The sequence below is a fragment of the Heterocephalus glaber genome, unplaced genomic scaffold, assembly GCF_053883595.1.
Source record: "Heterocephalus glaber isolate CG9 unplaced genomic scaffold, H.glaber_assembly_v1.0 deba00001613, whole genome shotgun sequence".
In the NCBI taxonomy this organism is placed as follows: Eukaryota; Metazoa; Chordata; class Mammalia; order Rodentia; family Bathyergidae; genus Heterocephalus; species Heterocephalus glaber.
Window position 1 is genome coordinate 40,096,321 of NW_028258384.1, and position 8,941 is coordinate 40,105,261.

Sequence of the window (8,941 nt, forward strand, 5' to 3'; positions counted from 1 at the left end):
TTTAGACATGTCTTTTTTTTTTTTTGGTACCAGGAATTGAACTCGGGTCCTTACACTTGCAAGGCAAGCGACGGAACCACTGAGCTAAATCCCCAGCCCTAGACATGTCTTTTTGAGATTTCTTGCAATGAATGACAGCAACCTACTTGGGAAGATAGTGTACCTTTAAGAGTTGTAGAATTTCCTCCTTGTGCTTTATAGATCATTGCTTATTAATGAACAAGCCTATTTCTTTCCAGGTTATTGCATGGGCATGTAGCACCAGACAAGCATATTTGGAGTCTGTATAGATATTTAATGTTTTGCCTTTTCCTAATATCAATGCCTGAGTGAAAGCCATGAGCACTGCTCTTTGAGCAGAGCAAAAGGGGGAAGGGGTTCTCCCCAGTGACCTGTTGTGAACTGACAACTGCATAACCCTTCTTTTGATGTCCTTCTTGGGCAAAGTTACATCCATCAGTGAACCACATCTCTTCATGGTCTTGGAGGGACAAGTCATTTCTAGGGCTGTAGGGATCAAAGAGACAGAATTAAAAGTAGTGCAAGTTTTTATAATAACCTTAGGGGTATCTAAGAGCATGGCCTGCCTGATTCTTGGCAAGCCATTTCCCTGTTAAGCACAAGTAACTTTTGTCTCAAGAATCATTCCAACCTGGAGGGGAGTCAGGCCTTCTAGTTTCTATTCTAAAGTTAATTTTGCAGTTTCACCCATTATCCTAGCTGTAACTGCTACTGCTTTCAGGAAGGGTGGCCATCCTGCAGCCACTCCATTAAACTTTTTTGAAAAGTATGCTACTGGGCAGAGTTCTTGTCCTAGCCTTTGAGTCAAGACACCCTAAGCAATTCCTCTCTTTTCTGATATGTAGAGAAAGAAGGGTTTTCTTAAGTCAGGTATTTTACTATACCATGCAGCAGTCCCCACCTGTTGTTTAATTAGGTCAGGGAAAACTGGCATAGTCCCAATAGGTAAAATTCATTTTGGCCTTTGTTGGAATTTGAGAAATGCCCTCCAATTTTGGTAGTAAAACTCTTCCTAGCAAGGCAGTAGGACACTGTGGGACAATTAGAAACTCATGGTTGAACATTTGGCCTTCAAAGTGACACATCAGTGCAGAAGTAAAGAATCTCCAATTAGGGATCCCCTTGACCCCAACTTATGGCTTATATATCTAGAGGAGGATTTTCCAGAGAAGGATGTCAAAACTGAATTGGCTTACCCATAATGCCCAGTGTTACATAAGGTTCCTCATAGGAAATGGTAATGTCCATTCACAGGGGCATTGTAAGTTCCCTTGGGTCTCTTCAGAGCAAGAAACAAGGCTTTTGGCTGGCCTAGTCCCTCTCTGGGAGCAGGGATAGTCAATTTTCCAGTGCTGAGTCAGGACATTGGCTGCTTTACACTTGGAGTGGGGCCCAGGAAGTTACTTGGTATAGTTGTGTGCCCAGTGTCCAGACTTCTTGCACTTAAAACAGGAACCTCGGTTGTCCTTTGGTTCTCCCTTAGAAAATTTGGTTCAGTTTAAAGCATTGCCAATTGCAGCTGCTATAATTTTAGCTTTTCTGATTTGATCCTTCTCCAGATTCTGATTGCTGAACACAGAAAAGGCCATGTCCAGCAATTGGGTGATAGGTTTCTAGGGGCCTATCTGAAGTTTCTTCATTAAACAGATGAGAGAGATTGATAGTCCCCTGAGAGACATGTGGGGATCGATGGGCAGGATGATCCAAGATGTCTCTCTCTTTCTCAAGGGCCACTCTAAATACCATGGTTTCTGGGCTTTTTCTTAGATAAAGAGTCAAAAAAGCCTGAACATAAAGGATTTCACTCCACCTTTGTTTTAAGCAGAAACAGTTTAACTGAAAAATAGTCTCATAATTTAAACTGCCATTTCATACCTAGCCCTTTGGGCTCTTCCTAGCCCTTTGGATCTCCCATGGGATGAGGGCGGAGTCCCTCCCCATCAGGACCCCCTTAGCCACGTTAAGCCACTTAATGGCTCTACTTGAGCAGGGTGCAGCCACTAGAGAAACAAATCTCTTGCATTTTCCCTGATAGTAAAAACTTTGGTACTTTGTTTAAGGCAGTAGAGATAGAAATGTTTTTTTCAAAGAAAAAACTTTAAAAATTGTAAGAACGAGGATGGTTCTACCTTTGACTCAGAATCTCTTAAGTGAAGCTTTACTAGCTATTCTTTTGTTCTGCCCAGACTGTCAGAAATGTTTCTAAATTACCTATATTTTGTTAGAAGAAACAAGGAAAGGAAACAAACATGGTAGAATCCAAATAGTGATCCCAAATGGGCAGCAGTCATGTTACAAGACAAGATGACAACTAGTCATGTGATGAGACAAGATGGTGACCCTGAGAAAGAAACGGCCATCCAGGTAAAAAGTCCAGAGAGACTTTGAACACCAAAAAGAGTAAACTGGATAGGCAGCTACTCAGATAGGATACCAAGTTACCAACAGCTATTTTTCTCCAAAAGATGAGAAAGCTGAGCAAAGTGTCACAGAGAACAGAAAAATGAGATCAAAAATGCATATTAAACTCTAGACCACAAATATGGTACCTGAATGATCTGTTCTGCAACTGGGTTAATAACAGCCTTTCTGGCTGTTCTTTACTGACTTGTATCTGCAACAAGTTTCCAAAAACAGGAAAGAGAAGAAAAGAGGAGATAAACTTCAAGCAGACCTGTAGGCCTCCTACAGTTAGAGGAAAAACACAGAGACCATCCATTTCCCCTCCCCCCATCCCATACCATTGGACATACTGGGAACAGGAAGGTGTTCCCAGCACCATGGAGAAAAGTCTCTGGGTTCCCTAGCCTAGGGGAGAAAGGCAGGGAAAGAAGAAAAACAATCTATGGCATTTTAGAGAGAAACAAACAAACAAAAAATGTGCCCAAAGGGCCTTACTTGCTCTCTTGGCTGGCTAAGTCAATTGTGTTACCAGATTTTGAGGTGCTGCAGTCTCCTAGAGGTGGTTTCTATACTCTTTCTTTCCTAAGACAAGCACAAATGGTAGCAAAGTTTTATTAAAGGTAGGAAAATAAACAAGTTCTGCAGAGCAAGTTTGGGCCAAGTAAAAGTAGGAAAAGAAGTATAGCCTACAGCATGAGTGTGGGCCACTATGCAAGAAGATCACAGTGGCAAAAACTCAATGTGGACTATCTTTTTTGTATCACCCACTCTTCAAGCTGACATCAGCTCTCAGCCATCCTATCAAAAACCTGCTTGAAGGGCCGGGGATTTAGCTCAGTGGTTTCGCCGCCTGCCATGCAAGCGCAAGGACCCTAGTTCGATCCCTGGTACCAAAAAAAAAACAAAAAACAAAAACCTGCTTGAGTTCTCCAGAGAAGTCCATATATGGGGCTTTTGGAACTGTTCTGCACATGTGTCCTGAAATCTTGTCACTCCCTCTTTCCTCCTTTCCGGGCCAGTTTTGACCACACCCTACCTTCCTTTCTCGAAACCCAGATACTAGCTAAATCTAACAGCCCAATTTTAGCCAGCATGATAAGGAAGTACCCTCTACTTTAATCTTAACAAGGAAAGTAACTTTTGTAATAACCAATCCATTTTTTGTTGTTTTTATGTCTGTAAATACCTACTGCCCATGTTGTAGAGTGGAATTCTCTGAACTTCTTGTATTCTGAGGGTTGCTTAATTTTGATTTATCTTTCCTCAGACAAACTTTTAAATTTATTTTGTCTCAAGTTTTTATCAGACTGTAAAGCAGGGAACGCTATCCTGGCCCATTTTCTATCTCCTACACATAGCATGGCCAGGATCTTTCAAATCATTCAAAAATGGGTAATTTAAAAAGAACTGGCACAGTATTGATAAAAGTATACCATTTTTAAGTGGTGAAAGAGTACAACAAAAACACCACGAATATTTTGTCCCTAAGTAAATGAAATTGTACCTAAAACATTCCTCCATAAAAAATTATAAAAATAAAGTAATTCTTTTTTATTAGTACATGTTTACAGTACATAATATTTACATTCATCTTAGAAAGTAGGTACATGTATTTACATATTTTGAGTCCTTTTATTTCCCTTCCCCTTCCTTTCCTCTTCCTTCCCTTCATGTTTAGATTCCCTTCTTCCTTTTTCTATTTTTTTAATTCATATTTGTGACACATAAGAATTACATTCATAGTGAGTAGTTGGTACACATACACGATACATCTTAATTCTTTTTACATTCCTCCCTCCTCCATCACTTGGTCTCCTTCCCATTTCCAAAAGATCTATCTTGTTCCCTTTTATTTTTTTTTAATTTTGCTCTTTATTTATCCAAAATTGAAGTAATCAATCTTTCTTTCTTTCTTTTTTTGGTACCAGGGATCGAGCTCAGGACTTTGCGCTTGTGAGGCAGGCGCAGTGCCACTGAGCTAAATCTCCAGCAAGAGAAAGTCCATGCATGTTCAGTACAGATGCATTTTTTTTCAAACACTGTTTTTTTTGGGGTACTGGGAATCGAACTCAGGACCTTGTGCTTACAAGGCAGGCACAGTGCCACTGAGCTAAATCCCCAGCTCAGTTCTATAAATGAAGAGCACAAAGCAGAGATTAATAAACTGTGCAAGACATGGTAATACAACAGAAATAAGGTGAAACTTTAACTGGCAGAATTAATAGAAATGGTCAGATTCTGGGTATTCCCACACCTTGAACTGGGGGTTGAAAACCCAGGGCCTTTACACTGAGATAGGTCCCCAACACTTTTTATTTTGACACAGGGTCCTGATAAGTTGCTCAGTTGCACAGCCTGGCTCAAGCTTACAATCCTGCCTCAGACTCCCAGAGTGGTGGGATAACAGGCATGTAGAATATATTTTGGATGTATCCCCAGGTAGAATGGATGACATTTGGTGGTGGATTGGATGTGGGATATAAACTCTATGGGTCCATTCCAATGTCCTGAGAGGGTCCATAGGAATGAGTTCACATGGTTTTATGTTTCTGTAAAATTTGTAAAAATAGGAAAGCTTAACTTATTGATTAAAATTGAATAAGATGGCTGTGACCGTTAACCCTATGTGCCATCTTAACTAAACAGTGGTACTCAGTTGTTTGGTCTAACACTCATTCAGATATTATTATGAAAATATTTTTAGATCTGATTAATATTTAAATCAGTAGAAGTTGTATTAAGAAGATTAACCTTCACAATCTACATGGGTTTCATCTGATCAGTTAAAGGGCTCAAAAGACTGGATTCCCAAAGTCTTTCCAGGCACTCCTGAAAGACAGTTCAGTCTCTCTCTCTCTCTCTCTCTCTCTCTCTCTCTCTCTCTCTCTCTCTCTCTCTCTCATCTCTCTCCCTATCTGGGGCTGTCCAATTTGATTTCCTTCCATTATATTTTCTCTCATGTTTGAGATCCAACAAAGGGAAGTCAAGTTGGACATATATTTACCTTTAGTGAGATATTAATGTGCTTTATGTAGTTTTCTGTCAGACCTGGGCATACATTAATCATTACTAAACCATCTCAGTAAAAGAATTGATTCCAGAAATACTGCTACTGCTTGCTCTGCTGACTTATCCAACCTGGTAATACTAAGGTGCAAAGTCAGAGGTCTTATCACTATATGAATCTGTCTTATGGTACTTGGCACTAAAAGCATGTGGTACTGGAAGAGAAACAAAATTTGAAATGTATGGATTAAGAAGCTATTTTCTAGCCAGGTGTAGTGATGTACACCTGAAATCCCAGAACCCTGGGAGGCTGAAGCAGGAGAATCGCAAGTTCAAGCCTAGCCTTAGTGACTTAGTGAGGCCCCATCTCAAAATAAAAAATGAAAAAGGGCTGGGGTTGTAGCTCAGTGAGATGGCCTTGAGTTTAATTTCTAGCATTGAAAAAAAGGTGTGAAGAATGTTCAGGTGTGAATTAATGCCTAGTCACAGAAGTTCTCTTTAGTTAGGAATATGCTCGATAATACAATGTACACAATACATTATATTTTATTTATACATGACTTATTTCCCTTTTACTCTCCCTTGTTTGTGCCACTTGTTACCTACAACTGGATAAATGCAAATTACTACATATTTATGGTTTAAAAAATACGTTAACTATCCTACTTTTCTGTTTTGATCTCAGATCAAAAAATTCCAGAAAATTTGTTCTTGTGGACCTGTTTTCTTTGAAAATGATATTCATAGTAAGAGAAAAGAGTCAGTATAGCCAAGATGGGTGAATAAAGTGTCAAGTGTAGACAGAACCAGTAGGAAGTTGAGGCTTGATGAATGGACCTACAGGTCTGTTAAATATTTTCAATGTATTCAGATTTTAAAATGTCTTTAATCTGTATCTCATAGTCAATTTTGTATACACAAGAAAAATCTATGACCTCAGCAGCAGTATTTAGCCTCATGGAGTCATAGAGTGATTCATGAAGAGCCAGAAACGGCATTAGAGATCATAATCCAGTTACCTCATATTACAGAAGGGTCCCTGGAGCTAAATGAACTGCTCAAAATCACAAATGTGGTTGTGGTTACCACAAAGATGATAAGCCATGTAAAGCAATAACAAAAGGACCAACAAAATTCCCTGTTTAATCACAGCAGTAAATCCAACCATATAGTCATATCTCATGAGAATAGGCAGCAATATGTACTAAGGATGAATGAAGAAAATAGTGGTAGCCAGGTGTAGTGGTGAACACCTGTAATCCCAGCACTCAGGAGGCCGAGGGAGGAGGAGGACTGCAGAGAGTTTGAGGCCAGTCTAGGCTACATAGTAAGTTTAAAGCTAGCCTGAATTACAGAGCAAGACCCCATATTAAGAAAAACAAATGAAAGAAGAAAGAAAGAAAGAAAAGAAAACAGTTTTCCACTGAAATAATGGTGTGTATGATAGTTAATACTCAAACAGGATTTACTGATTTCACCATATGCAGTTCAAAGTCTATTATGTTTTAGATTCTATTATGTTTTAGGGGAACTGAAGATGGGAAAGGAAGCAAGATAAATACCAGGAAATCCCTGGCCAATGTTTCTCCTAGTATGTAGTCTCTGGAGGAGCTAAATAAAAACCTCTTGGACAACTTGTTGAAGTCCAAATTCCTGGGTCTTACTCTAGAACTACAGAATAAGCATATCCAGGGCCAAGGCCTGGGAGTGTGCATTAAATACAGTATATACCTAAGGTGATCCCAAGATAGATGACTTAGAGAGGACTTCAAGAAATGTTGCTCTTGATCCCACTCATATGTAGAATCTAAAAATCATGACCTCATAGAATTTGAGAGTAGAATGATGGTTATTAGAAGCTGGGAAGAGGAAGAGAAGAAGGAATGAGGAGAGGTTTATCAGTGGGCACTAAGATATAATAACAGGAGCTAGAAGCTCTGGTGAGCTATTGCACAGTGGGGTGAATATAGATAACAATAATGTACTTTATATCACAAAAAGCTGGAAGAAAGAATATTAAATGTTTTTGCCATGAAAAATTATAGATAATTGAGGAGATGGAACATGTTTACCCTGATTTCAACATTATATAATGTATACATATATTTAAATATCACATGGTATCCTATTAATATGCATAATTTTTGCTTTATGTATGTGAAAAAATAAATTTTAAAATAGTTTTTAAAAACTTTTTTCTAGATTGTTAGAGAATATAACTATTATAGTAATAAATATCATATAATGTGCCATGTTGTGTCCTTTGAGCAAAAGAAAAAGAAAATACTTAGAACAGAGCATGAAAATGATTTTAATGGAATGAGACTAAAATGTTTGTGACCTAGATCCACATTCATCAATTATAAAGTTTTTGGTTAGATGTTTGAACTCTTGTGGCCTCATTTTATTTACATTGCAATGGGAAGCTTTTGAAAAATTTTAACCAAGGGGATGATGTTATATGAATTGTATCTGTCACTGAGTAGAGACTGAAATAAAAGAGTGAAACAAAAATAGGCATGAGAGATCAGTAAATAGGCTACGCAAACAGTCAAAACTGATGGCTTAGAAGAGGTTGTTCACAAGAGTTGACAGGAAGAAAATTAGTTGGTTTTGACATTTATTTTTGTATGATCAGTAATGGATTGGATATAGGTTATGAGGGAGGGGAGCGTGTCAAGGATGACTCATGAGTTTCTGACTTGTGATAAATGGTTAAGGTTGTAGAGGCTATGAATGGATTTGAGGATTCAGGTGATAGAACATGAAGCCCAGATCAGGCAGGTGAGAGCTGAAATCCTGGAAAGTGGTGGCATCAGGGAACCTGACAAGTAGATACAGTCAGAGTAGGCGAACTTAGGAGACTGGCTAGTGAGTGGTGCACTGAAATACATGAGATGTCCACAGTGGAGCAGTGCTGAATGAAGACCAGCTCTGGCTTGGACATGAGCACAGTGGGATGAAGAGAGCAGATGTGAAGGTCAGGGGAGGTGGAGAGGCCAAGAAGTTGACAGGCCAGAATACTAGTTGGATCATATCGGAGTGGAGTCATAACTGTGGCCCAGGGGCCAAAATCATCAATGCTGTGGGGATTGTGTCCAAATTAGTAGATGAAGATAAATAAGGAACAGCTGGATGACAGAAACATTAAATGAACTAGAGCTTATTGTATGAGTGGAGAAATAATGGCTTGGAACCTACAATGGGAAGCCTTTAAAGAAAATATCCTGCCTTTCAATATGTGGATTGTGAAAGAACAAACCCTTCTGTTTTCTGAGACCATAGGCAAATATTGAGGATCAAATAAAGAAGCACATTAAGTGGCAGAGCACAAACATGCTATCACATTTTGTTTGTTGGGTTATGTAGTCTGGTTTCAGATTTAGCACTCTACATTTTTTCAATATTAAAAATTTCATATTTATGCATATTGAACTATGTATGGATAAAATGCTATGTCCGGGACATGCTTCAAAATAATCAAAAGTAGGTGGGTGGAGACCATTAAATG